The sequence below is a fragment of the Phascolarctos cinereus genome, unplaced genomic scaffold, assembly GCF_003287225.1.
Source record: "Phascolarctos cinereus isolate Bilbo 61053 unplaced genomic scaffold, phaCin_HiC Scaffold_5;HRSCAF=322, whole genome shotgun sequence".
NCBI classification, from domain to species: Eukaryota; Metazoa; Chordata; class Mammalia; order Diprotodontia; family Phascolarctidae; genus Phascolarctos; species Phascolarctos cinereus.
The window spans coordinates 7,710,971-7,724,607 of NW_027555958.1; the positions used below are offsets into that span (position 1 = coordinate 7,710,971).

General features: G+C 46.3%; 1 protein-coding gene across 1 annotated transcript in view; it reads right to left on the reverse strand.

Annotated features, from left to right (window-relative positions):
* The window catches only part of ASB18 (ankyrin repeat and SOCS box containing 18), a 67,351-nt gene that overhangs the window by 13,322 nt on the left and 40,392 nt on the right, over nucleotides 1-13,637 (reverse strand). The gene's annotated exons all lie outside the window — the stretch shown is intronic.

Below are 13,637 nucleotides of genomic sequence, written 5' to 3' on the forward strand. Positions count from 1 at the left end.
AGCAGCAGCAGCAGCTGTAGCAGTGGCAATGACAGTAGTAGCAGTAGATGACCTTGTTATTATAGAAAGTGACCCAGACAACTCTTTAATGTTATAATTCACAGCACAGGTGCCATCTGCATGGGAAGAGGGCGTTTCCTCATTCAGATTCCTTCTACCAATTATAACACAGCCCTGATCCCTGCCCCTCCCCATGATATTGACGGTGCTTTAAGTGGCGGGAAGCCCCTTACATTCATTTTCTTATTTGAACCTCACTCATGACAACCCTGTGACGAAAGTACCACAGCAACTATTATCTCCATTTTACAGATGGGAAAACTGGGAATCAGAGAGACTATGTCTCTTGTCTTGGATCACAGCTACTGCATGTCTGTAGTGAGATTTGAGCTCAGGTCTTTATGCCTCTAAGTCCTGTACTCTATTCCCTATAAGACTACAACCACCACCACCACCACCACCACCAGTCCTCCTCCTCCTCCTCCTCCTCCTCCTCTTCCTCCACATTTACAAAGCACTTTAAGGTTTTCAAAACTCTCTGCAATGACATCATTTGATCCTCACAATAGCCCTGGGAGGCAGGTACTCTTATGATCTCCATTTTACAGTTGAGGGCCTGAGGTTGGGTTTGAACGCAGATCTTCCGGACTCCAGGCCCAGGGCTCTGTCTACTGTGCCACCTGGTATTGAATCAAATGGTATCACAGGTGGAATCATAGAAACTCCCATTTGGGAGGTACCTCAGGGACCATCTAGTCTCAGAATCGCCTTTAGAGCATCCCTGATAAGTCACCATTCAACCTTTGCTTGAAGACCTTCAGTGAGGGAAAACTCCCTCCCTTCTAAATCAGCTGGTTCCATTTTTTACTCAAAATCTAATTGTTAATCAATTCTTCCTTACCTGACACCCAAATTTGACATTCTTTACCTCCCCATTACTCTTAATTCTGCCCTCTAGGACCAAATAGACAAAAAAAATCTTATCTTTCTTCCATGTCACAACTCTTTTTTTTTTTTGGCTAAGCAATGGGGTTAAATGACTTGCCCAGGGTCACACAGCTAGTAAGTATTATGTGTCTGAAACCAGATTTGAACTCAGGTCCTCCTGACTCCAGGGCTGGTGCTCTATCTACTGCCCATATGACAACTCTTCAAACACTGACAACAATAATGGGGCCCCTAGGACTGACCACAGCATTTCAGGCATGCACTGAAGGTGACAAAGTACATTATGTCTCCCTTAATGCAGCCTAGAAGAGCTGTTTGGGTGTCAAAACACACATTTGATTCATGACAAGTTTGTGGTCCACTATAACACCTAGATCTTTCTCCCCTGATACTGTTACCTAGCCATTCTGTTGTCCTCCATTCTGTGCTTCTGAGATCGATTACCTGAAATTATTTGAGGTAGGATAGTACAGTGGGAAAGGTACTAGATTTGGAGTCAGAAGGCCTGGGCTGAATCATGGCTGTCACTTAACTGAATGTGACCCTAACTTCTTAATGCCTTAAAGGAAAGGGCCTCTCAGGTCCCTTCCAGCTCTTTTGAACTGAAGGGTAGGTTGCCCTGTACTACTATAGATTTCAGAGCCAACACTTTCAGTCTTTGGACCAGAATGTAGCTGGGTTAGCTCAGAATCCCCTGGAGGTGATGGCACGGCAGAAGCCAGAGCGTCAACATCATGGGGATAAACAGAAGCAGACTGGGAGTGGGAGGAGGACGGGCCAACAGAACCAGATGAGTAAGCAGCTAGAAATGCAGATGGGGTGAAAGCATAACCAGGCTGGGGGCCGACAGGCCTTTAGATAAGAAGTCCCACTGTGGCCTTTAAATAACATTCCATTTACAAAAGTTTTATTTACAAACAGCTTTTCAGGAACACGCTTAAAACACCACGAGGCATCTGCCCGTATTGGAGCCAATGTAAGGCCCTGGTTCACCCTCATGAAGGCTTCCTTTGTGTACCAGATCTTTCCTTATGCCATTGATTCATTAATCAGTCAATCTATTAACTCACTCAATAGACCAGAGCATCTATGTGTCATTTGCTTGACACCTACTCCTCTCCCATGTAAGTACCCACTTCTCTCCCTCTCCTCCCCTACATTTCATCTCTTACTCTAACAACTCTCATCCATGGAACTATTTATAGCCAGCTGTCATATGAAAAGGGGATGAGACTTGTCCCTAGAAAGTAGACGTAGGAACAATGGAGTGTGTGTGTGTGTGTGTGTGTGTGTGTGTGTGTGTGTGTAACCTCAGAATGACAGATTTAGATCTCATGTTAAGAAATAAAATCAGATGAACTCTACAACTGCGTCTGGCACAAAGGATTGGTCAGTCTGCTCTGCGACGGTTCCATGCACCTTCCTGTGATTTCCCTCACCGAAACGCCCCTCCCACCCCTCCCTGGATGCCGCTTCCCTCTAGTGTTGCTCCTTCTTAGAATGTGAACCCCATGAGGGCAAGGGTTGCCTTGCTTTTATATTCATTTCCCCAATGCTTAGCACATAATAGGAACTTAATAAATGACTTTATTCATTCATCCAGTGCCTAGTATGTGCTAGGCGGTGACCTAATAATAACAGCTGGTATACAATTTAAGGTTTACAAGTGCTCTACAATTATCACTTCATCTTGTCTTCATAAAGACCCTGGGAGGGAGGTGATTTTATTATCCTCATTTTACAAATGAGGAAACTTGAGCTAGAGAGAGGCTGACTCGCCCAGTGTCACACAACTAGTAAGTGCTTGAGGCAGGTCTTTTTTTTTTTTTTTTGGTGAGGCAATTGGGGTTAAATGACTTGCCCAGAGTCACACACCTAGTAAGTGTTATGTGTCTGAAGCTGGATTTGAACTCTTGTTCTCCTGACTCCAGGTCCATCACTTTTCCCAGTGAACCACCCAGCGAGGTCCTAGGAGTACTGAACAAGAACGTGGTCTTCTTCCCTCCCCCTGGTTGCTCCTCTCCTGGACATTAGACATGCCAATTAGAAGTAGAATTGCTACCATATAACAGGGTGGTCCTAAGTCCTAGTCACCATGCAGTACCCTCTCCTCCTTGAAAGCTCTAAAGATTCTGGGGATGTGTCATCACATTGTCAGAAGCCTGGACTGGGTGTTTGAGCCCTAAGTGAGCCACCTAACTCAGGCTAATTCCAGGACTACAAGCTCTGTCCCTAACTCTGGGCACTGTGGTCTTAGAGAAATAGCCCCAGGGTAGGGGCTCATGGGATGCCTTAAGAGGCCTCCTATCTAGGCTGAAGGGGGGGGGGTCTAGTCTCATTGTACCTTGTATTACTCCATCTGCAGTAGGGCACATGGTTCAGGTGTAGCCACCACAGTTTAAGGGAGGACATTGATCTGGAGAGCACCCAAAGGGCAGTCATCAGGTGAAGAGTCTCAGGTCCAGGTCATATGAGCAGTGGCTGAAGACCCTGTGATATTTACTTTGGAGCAGAGAGCACTTACATGGTGTCTGCTTCCAAGTTTTTGAGGGACTGTCACGTGGATGAGAGATTCCCCTTGTTCTGCTTGGCCCCAGAGGGATGGCAGTTGTAAAAGGGCCAACGTAGGCTGGATGTAAGGGAACATTTCTAAATATTCAGAACTGTCCGAAGTGGAACCTTTCTTTGCCTTAGCAGCAGGGCACAAACATCAAGGAGTCAGTTTCACTTTGCTCTGAAGCCTAAGTCATAGATTCAGAGTTGGAAGGGATCATGGAATCATAGGTTTAGAGCTGAAAGAGACCTTAGAGTCCATCAAGTCTCACCCTTTCATCTTACAGATGAGGAAACTGAGGCCAGACAAGAAAGCAAGTAGCAGAGCTAGGGTTCAAACATCTCTGACTCCTACCATATAAGGTAGCCTTCTATTGTTTGTAATTGCCAACAATTACAAAGTATCTCCCTAAGTAGTCAGTCAGGGAGTCAGTCATCAGCCAAACAAAGTATCTTCCTAAATAGTCAGTCAGAAAAACAATTAGAAAGCATCATCCTAAGTAGTTAATCCTCAGTTAACAATCCTTGTTGCTAAGTGCTAAGGAGCCCCCACTGGAGTGGAGAGAGTGCAGGAAAGCACACAAAGGACAGTGAAGGTCCCCTCTCTTTTTATCCTCAGTGCCTTAGGACAGTGGTGGGCACATGGCAGGCACTGAATGAATGAATGACAAATATTTATTAAGCATTATGCCAAGATCTGGGGATACAAATAGAAACACTGAAAGGAAAAAAGACGAGCATGGAGACATAGTAGATAGGGAGCTGGACTTTGAATAGGAAAGATCTGTGTTCAAAACCTGACTCTTGTAGGCTGTGTGACCTAAGGAAGTTAGGAGGCTCTCTGAGCCTCCCTTTCCTCATTTATAAATTGGGGATCATAGCACCTGGAGCATCTCCTTCTTGGGGTTGTTATGAGGCTCCAATGAGGTCATGTAAGTGAAGCAATCTGCAGATTTCAAAGCGCTCTGTCCACCATGTCAGTGGCTGTAATTATTATTGTAAACATGTCCTCCCTCCCCAGAGAGTTTACAGGAAAATGAACCCCACCCTCTATGCCTGCCCCAGCAGAGATCCGGAAACCTTTTCAGAAGGCAATGGGTCTGAATTCTTCACCCAACTGCCTGGGATGTGGCTCTCAGTTTTTCATAGAGAGCTTATCTGCGTTTCTTCCTAGCAGGCTGGCATGTTAAGCTATTGTTGCCAGGGGATAAGCTACCACAACAGTCCCTGAATTTTAAGAATAACATATGAGCTTTCTAGGGTTCCACTGCCACTGGACTCCGGCCCACCCCAGGGCCCAGAATTTTCTCTGGATATTTTCCACTGATCCAAGAAAAAACAAAAGAAGCAGCCCAGGCTCATAAAATATGGACGATAGGAGGCAGAAGGTATCACATGCTGAGCCCTTCCTGATCTATGGACCAATAAGAAAGGGAAGTCCAGCGTCATCACAACAGATAAGTTCTAGGTACCTGACCCCTATGACCCAAATCTTAATCATAAACTACCACTCATTTAGGGATCTGATACTCCATGGAAGGGACTGTTCCTGATTCCTTCACCCTTCTCTGCATTACTTTTATATCATAGGCTCTAGATTCAGGGGACCTGGACTAAAGCCCCCCTTTAATGGGTATTAATTGGCCAAGTCCCTTAACTTTGCTAGGCATCCTTTGTAAAATGAGGAGCTTGGAATGTGTGTCCTCTGAGGTTTTTTCCAGCTCAGTCTATGAGCCTATGACCTTGCCAGTAGGACACTGTTACCTAGAGGCTTGGAAGGGCCATGGGGGTTACCCAGCTTTGGCCTGTGTGCCACAGGCCAGTGATTGGGGCCTGTGAGCAGGCTTTGTCATATCCTAACAGACAGGCAGAAGTCAAGAAGGCCTACAGTCAACTCATGAACAGCCTCAGTCCTGAATTGAGGATATCACCCCCATCTGAGAATGCCAAAGTCACTAGTGTCCAGACTTCACAGGCCGAGGATTAAGGAGACACTGTTGTTTAAACAGCTTCTGATTTGGAGCAACTCAGATAAATGCACCCTCCCTCGATCCTCCCTACTTCCAATCATCTCCAATTATAAGCACTCTGTCAAGCTCCTAGGTGACAGGAAGGGAAGCAATATCTCCCACTGCCTTCCTTTATTACCAGCAATAGAGAAATCATTAATTTGAGCCAAATTCACCTAGACTAAGGCCTGTCAACCTTATGTATTTAATTTTAAGGAGCATGACACTGCTTGGTCAGAGGCCTAGTCTAGGACTTTCCAAGGACAACAGGAAGATGCTCAGATGGAGCTGTTTATTATGCAATTCCCTCATTCAACAATGACCAATGGCTCCCTATTGCCTGCAGGAGAAAAAAGAAACTCCTCCACATAGCCTGTCACAATTTGGTTCCAGACTACCTTTCTAGGTTTATTGGACATGTTTTTCTCTTTCACGCACACTGTATTCCAACAAAAATGGCTGTTGTAGTGGCCAGTGTCTTTGGAATCAGATAAGCTGATTCTTATTCCAATTCCAATTCTTACACTTATGACATGCATGATGACTTATACCTCTGGGTACCTCAGTTTCCTCATCTGTAAAATGAAGGGGTTGGATGAGATGACCTCTGAGGAACCTTCCTCTTCTAAATCTGCAATGCAGTGAACTAGGTCTCTTGCAAAAGATCAGGACTGGGTACCCAAAAGAAGCTCATGGTGGTCTATAAAATCTTGTTTCTTCAGGTGAAGTCATCCATCACGGTTGTTTACATGAATTATTTCTGCCTCACTGGAAGCCAAATGGCCTCCTTTGTGTTTCTTGTGGGTGTTCACACATCCTATTAATTACATCCATCAGACATTTTGGGGGTCATTGGGGTGGGTAGGAAGGGGTAGAAACCGTAGCCTGTGGGTTTCTGCCAGACTCTGATGCCTCTGAGCTTTTATGTGGGTCCACTTCAGATCACAGGGAAGGCCTCCCAAGGTGTAACCAAGGATGCAATTGCTGCTGACCTTGGAACAAAGACTCCTCACCCTTTAAATCCTCTCTGTGTCCATCATCTTCCATGACCTGAACAAATATTCCTCAGGGACACAGTAGAGTGTAGAAGAATAGAAGCAGACACACAGGGAAAGCCACTCCAGAATAGCTAACTCCCAACCCCCAGAGCCACCTTGTTCTGCTAGGGGGGTGTCTCACTGGCTTCCCATCTATGCCTACATCAGTGTTGTGAGCACAGCATGGAATGATGACTTTGCATAGTCTGAGCTTCCAGGAATCCCAGAGGCTTCCGGTTAACCCCATTTCTGAGTTGGAATCTCCTCTAGGACATACTGGACAAGGGCTTATCCAGCCTCTCCTGGAGGAGCTCCAGAGAAGGGGCACATGCTACCTCCTGGGGCAGCCCAGTCCAATTTGGGATGGCTGAAATGGAGAAGTTTTGGTGGGCACCAGTTTTTGTCATTGACACTTCTGTCCATTGCTTCTTCTGTGGTGCTCTGGGGCCAGCCACAACAGTCTAATGCTCCTTCCACATGATGAGTGTTAGCATACTTTCCAGCTTTGGGCCATCTGCCCCCACAGTTCCTACACCTTCCGTGCCTTTCTACAGCTCATGAATAGGCCAAAGATCACTGGATTAACCGAGATCCCTGGGGCAGTCCTTTGAGAGCTGATGACTACCTCGTGGCTGATGTCACCAAGCTTAGGGGGACCGTTCAATAGAAATCAGCTCTGGGAGGCACAGTCGTCGTCTTACAAAATTCTGCCTTCTCTTGGGGCTCTGGCTCTACAGGATGGTCCCGCGATTTCTACGAGAGACTGAGTGGTCCTTGTTTGGTAAAGGTTTGGGGTCTAGCTGCTGTCAGGTGACCATCTGGCCTTTGGCCAAGCACAGATTTTGACACTGGAAGCTGTTGTGAAGCCTCAGGAAATTCCTTCTGTCATCAAGGGTGATGTTTACCAGCCAGAATCCCTTGTGACAAACCAGAGGGGCTTAGAGACAAAGAACCTTCATCTTGTTTTCTGTGTGAAATAAATGGATGTGATGAGCCCGTCGCGTTACATCAGGATGACTGCTGCAGGGGAGCAGTTGTTCGGATGACATCAAGGCGGACCAGTGGCACCTCTGATGGGCCTGGGCAAGGACACTGCATTGCAGAGAGCTGGTGCTGCCCAGGGGCTGGCTGGGAGGAGGTGTGTGCATGTGAACTGCATGGCTATTCATGGGCTAGCACACATCGACATGTGTGCTAGCATGTATACATGTGTGGGCTTGTATTTTCACACAAAGTATAAATATGTATAGCATGGACAAATGCATGGGTATGTGCTGGGCCCCTACACTGTACTATATTGAAGGGACACATTCCAACATGTGTACATGATCCTGCATGCGTATGTATGCAGTACTTGTGCTGTGCATGCCAGGCCCACGTGTATGCATGTCCACAAACCTGTGTGTACGGTATGTGTATGCACAGGCCTGCATGCTTGTGCATGTGTGCTACACATCTATTTGTTGGTTTTAATTCATGTACCGTGGATCCACGGGCTGGATTCCCCAGCTGCCTTGGAGTGAGTAAAGTACAGATCGCAGCACTCCATGACTTTTATGGAGACTCTCTCCCCTTGGGTTCACTGGCCTGGCTCAGAGCCCCTCTTGAGACCATCCTGATCCCCTTCCTTTTTCTTTTTTCTTTTCTTTCTTTCTTTTTCTCAATTGGAAAAGACCCAGGCTATGGGAACGTCATGTACCAAAAAATGACCCGAGAAACCTTCCAACTGGGGCAGAAGTGCTCAGCAGCAGGCTTCGGGAGGGAGGAGAAGGAAGGTGCAGAATCAGATGGATCCATATTTTCCAGTGTATGATGCTCATTGAAATGCAGTCCCTCTCCGAGCTCACTCAAAGGGTGGTTAATGCCTCCTCCCCTCAGGGTTCTAGGGCGACTCTGAGGGATCAAGAGCATGTTTCTAGTGCTATTTCTTACAAGTCCCCACTGGTGTGTTCCCCACTGATTATACAGCTGGCATCGATTAGCCCATCTTATTTAATTAGCTTCTAATTAGAGGTATTTACTAAGGCTACATAGTAAGGACATTAGGACATAGTATCCAATGAGGACTTGCAGAGTTCAGGCAAGAGTGGGCTCAAGCTTAGAAAGGATATGAACACATACTTCATGGAAGTTGCATGGAGTGCCTCAGCTTCTTCTTATGAGGATGTCCTTCTCTCCTTCCTGGAGTCTAAATAAAGTTCTCCTGACTTACATTGAGCTCTCTGCTGGCCCTGAGGGTCAAGGCCCTTGGAGAGTCTTAAGTTGGCATTCCTTAAAGACGCTGCCTTCCCTGAAGCTGTGTGTCCTTGGCAGGTTTAGTTTCTCCTTTCTTGGCTGCCGGCTGGAAGCATCGACTGACGCTGGCCCAGTCTTGCCGATGACATAGTCAGTGGGGGTGGGGAGCCAGTGGAACAGTCCTTCTGGGCTCTCTCCCTTCTTGCCCCTTGTTGCCTCTGGTGTAAGCCTTCTGAAAGCTTGACTTCCAAAGGCATTGCTGGAATGAACCCCCTGGAATGACCTTTGATCTACGTAGGCCCAGAGGAATATAAATTTAAAAAAATCCCAATACATTTTATCACCTGGTTTCATCTAGTGCTTTTAAGTACTTCCTTACTTTGCCCAGTTTATGCCATTTATTGTTTGCTTCATTTGGTGACTCAGTCAAAGAGGCATTCTCACCTGATAAAAAGCTGGTGGCTAGAGCATCTTCCTGGTTACTTTTGTTGGGGTTGGGGAGGTGACATCCCCTCTAACCCAAGCTGCTCTACCAAGATTCCTCAAACGTGCCCCACGTGTATGCTGCCATACAGATGGTTTAGCAGGGTGGTGACTGTCCTCTTGTTGTTTCCTCTATAATATCAGGTGGGGACAGCACGGCGTATAGGAAAGGGCATTACACCTGGCTATATCAGTACTGGCTTTGAGCTTTTATTCTGCTAATCAGCAGTTTCCTCACTTTATATAAGATGCTGTTGACCTCTGAGTTGTTTTTTCTTCAAAATAGGGACAAAATATATAGAATCTTTGAGTTAGAAGGAACCTTAGAGGGAATCCTTGGTTCAGAATCTCAGAGTAAGAAGAGACAAGAACCTAATGGGCATCTAGTCTGACTTGTGCCTAAGTAAGAATTCCCTTGATGACATGCCTGACAAATGGTCATTTGGCTTTGTTTGAAGAGCTCCAGTGAGGGGGGAAGCTCATTGCCTTCCAAGGTAGTCCATTCCATGCTTACATAGACCTCATTTTCATGAGTAGTTTCCTGATATTGAGCTAAAATCTGTGTCTCTGCAATTTACAAACATTTCTCCTAATTCTTCTCTCTAGGGCCAAGAAGACAAAAGTGCCCCTTCCAGACAATGGCACTTCAAATACTAGAGGGCAGCCATCCTATTCTGCCCTGACTCCCAAACCTTCTCTGCTGATTAAATAGCCCCACGTCTTTCCATTGATCCTCATAGGTATGGGTCTCCAGTTCCCTTCATGATCCTAACCCTCCCTCACCCCATGCTCTCTGGTTTCTATATATTCTTCCTTAAATAGACATAAAAATACTAATAGGGCTCTTTAAAGTTTGCAAAGCACCTCAACAACTCTGAGACAGGCATTATTGGGGCTTCTGCCCAAGCCTGGGGAGTTTTGCACTCTGTTGTGTACAGATAGGAGAGATGTGACTTCTGATTGGCGGAGAGAATGCTGAGCATGACCACCATTCAGACTTGCTTTAGGGACTTACTGAGTTAGTACTAGAAATTCTTCAAAAACGTATGTGGAAAGGGAAGCTTCAAACATTTAGGCGAAGCTGGTTACTCGACATATTCTTCACATGCCTCTTAGAAAGAGCCTTAGATAGGAACTGCAGAGAGAGGATGTTTTCTAAGATGAGATTGGGCCCTTTCCTTGGATGGGCTGAGATAGATTTTTAGCCCTAGCTGAAGAGCTCAGTTGCTCTTGTGCCTTTTTTTTTCGGTCATCTTTTCTTATCTGCGTTAGTTCCCTAACTTCTGTTTACTGTTTAGCTTGAACAAATGGGTTTACTTGCTCTTCACTATTTGTGATGATGTTTTATGTAACTAGAATTGCTGGGGAGAAACCAGTCTGGTAAGGTTACACCAGAGGGCTGCATGCTAAGAGTATTCAGGAAAGTGATTTTGGGTCTGAATCCATTAACCCTTGGGCTACCATTATTTGAGAGAGCAGGGACATGTACTTTTAGCCCAATACTCCTCTTGGAAAGGACAAGACAAATCTCCCAGCTTTCTTTTGGCTTCACGCTCTCCCTCCTCCCCCCACCATGTATCATGTATGATACATGTATGACCAGCTCTTGGCTTTCCTCCTCTCTGAGGAGGTAAGTTAGAGCTCATATCACAGCTAATCAGGCCACCTGTGAGCCACAACTATACATTCAGACAATCCACATGGGCACGCATATTACATGCAGGTGAGTAAACTGAAGGAGAGAGAGAGAGAGAGAGAGAGAGAGAGAGAGAGAGAGAGAGAGAGAGAGAGAGAGAGAGAGAGAGAGAGAGAGAGAGAGAGAGAGAGAGAGAGAGAGGAAGTGGTTTACTTCAGGTCAAACAGCTAGTAAATGTCTGTGACAAGATTCGAACTCAAATCTTCCTGACTTCAGGTCCAACACTCTATTCACTCCCCTACCTCACGACCTCAAGGTGGTGTCCAGGTGTGTGATGCCCTCATATTACAGATGAGGAAACTGTAGAACTTGCCCAAGGCTGCTCAACTAACCTGTAGCTTGCATTATTTCCTTCCCAGAGTTGTCATGAATCTCAAAGGAGGTCAGGCTCTTTGTGACCATAAAGAGGGATGCCAACATTGGCCATTATTCTAAACATGATGGTGATGGAGATAAGGTGTGTCTTTCCTCCCTTCCCTCCCTTCTTCCTTCCTTCCTTCCCCTTCCCTTCCTTGCTTCCTTCCTTCCTTCCTTCCTTCCTTCCTTCCTTCCTTCCTTCCTTCCTTCCTTCCCTCCCTCCCTCCCTCCCTCCTTCCCTCCCTCCTCCCTCTTTCCTTCCTTCCTTCCTTCCTTCCTTCCTTCCTTCCTTCCTTCCTTCCTTCCTTCCTTCCTTCCTTCCTTCCTTCCTTCCTTCCTTCCTTCCTCCCTCCCTTCCTCCCTTCCTTCCTTCTCAGTCCTCTGCTATGTGCCAGACCATGGAAATACCAAGAGAAGGGTTCCTATTCTCCTGCAGCCACTCTCTGTGGGTTCTCGGGACCACCCCTGCCCAGTGGCCAGCTGCACGTGGCTTTATCCTGACACCAACTGCCTGAGGATGCAGTGTCCAGGGGAGCAGTTCCTGTGTCCCTGCTGCTTGTTTCCCTGGAGCCCTGATCTGGCAGCCTCGCAGCAGGCTCCCTGCACGGTTTCTAGCTGAGGTATCTACACGGAAGCCAGAACTCAGCTCCTGAGAGCTCTTGGCTGCCTGCTCCTTATCTCTCACCTGGAGTTATAATCATCTGATTAAACCCATCCTCATTAAGTGCTTGGCAAGAGACAGAGACGTCACAGCGAGGACTCGGCACCACAGGCCCTGGGAACTGATTCATGGTCATTAAACGGAGGTTTTTTTAAAAAAAAAAAGGATCACAGATTGAGATCTGGAAAGGACCTCATAGATGTTGCCTGATCCAAGCTCTTGATTTAACAGAGGAGGGGAGTGAAGATTACACAGCATGGGGGAAAGTAGACTGTCCAGAGGCAGAGAACTGGGTTCAAATCCTGCCTTTGCTGGTCACTAACTTGGAGACCTTGGGCAAGTCACTTCTCTTCCAGTCTCAGTTTCCTCAACTGTAAAATGCGGGAGTTGGATCAGATGGCTTCTGAAATCTCTTCCACTCTGTATGAGCCATAATTCTTTGACTAGGAAGGGGTAGTGAGTTGTCAAGGACATACAAGGAATAAGATATACAGCCAAGATTCCAAATGCCAGAGTGGAGGAGGGAGGAGAGAGAGAGAGAGAGAAAGAGGGAGTGAGGGAGGGAGGGAGAGAGGGCTGGGAGAGACAGAGAGCGAGAGAGAGCACAATTTGGGTGGATGGTGTCTCTGAGGCTTCCTATGCCTAGACAATTCCAACTCTCTGGATCCTTAGCAGCATCTAAACACAAAGAGTGGTTCCACTTTCCCCCTTTACCAGTAGTGAAAGAAACCTGGGCAAGTCTTGTTGCCAATCTGAGCCTCAAGTCCCCCCTCAAAAAGGTGAGGATGATGGGACCCTGGCATCTCCAGCCTGGCAGGGCTGTTGTGAGGCCAGTATTAATAAATGGCTTGGCTTGAGTTGAATCTCCCTGGCACCAAGGAGACCATGCTTACCCACTCCACCTTAGCAGCATGAAGTGGAGGCCAGAAAGGTGCTGAAGGCATTCATGTCAGGACTTTCTTATGACATTGCCTTCTGTCACATTGTGGCCAGACAGCATGGTCTTCCCTTCTCAGAGTTAACTTATTCTCCTACCCCAGGGGAATCAATATCCCATTTAACTCTGCCCAAATTTATACCTGCTGGGCTTAAAACATAAAGGCATTGTCCGGATGATTTTGCTAAGATAATTAACTCTTTTCAAAACATGGGCCTAGGCTCATGAATTATGTTTTCCCCTGTTCTGGTGACACCAGTAAGACAGAAAAAGAAAACTTAAGGGTCTTCACTAGAAGGCTCGGGAAGGAAAATAGTTCTCCCTCTTGTTAATTGTGTTATTCCCCATGTCCCTGAAGATGGAGAAAAGGGAGGGAAGAAGCATTGATTAAGCACCTATGATTTGCCAGGCACTGTGCTAAGCACTATACCAAGAACATCTCATTCCGTAGACAAGACCTGAGGTGCCTCCTCATAGGTGAGGCCTTTCTTGCTGAGTGAGCCTCAGTTTCTAATGACTCTCTGAAGGGATTTTTCTTAATATTATTTTGCACATACCCTGTCTTTACTTATTTTTATACATATTTTCTCCACCCCCAGAACATAAATTTCATTCAGTCAGTGACAATTTCATGTTTGTCTTTGAACTCCCAGCATCCAGAAGAGTAGGAAGCATATAGTAGGGCTTTAATCTTTGCTTGTTAAATTGAATTAAGTTGAAT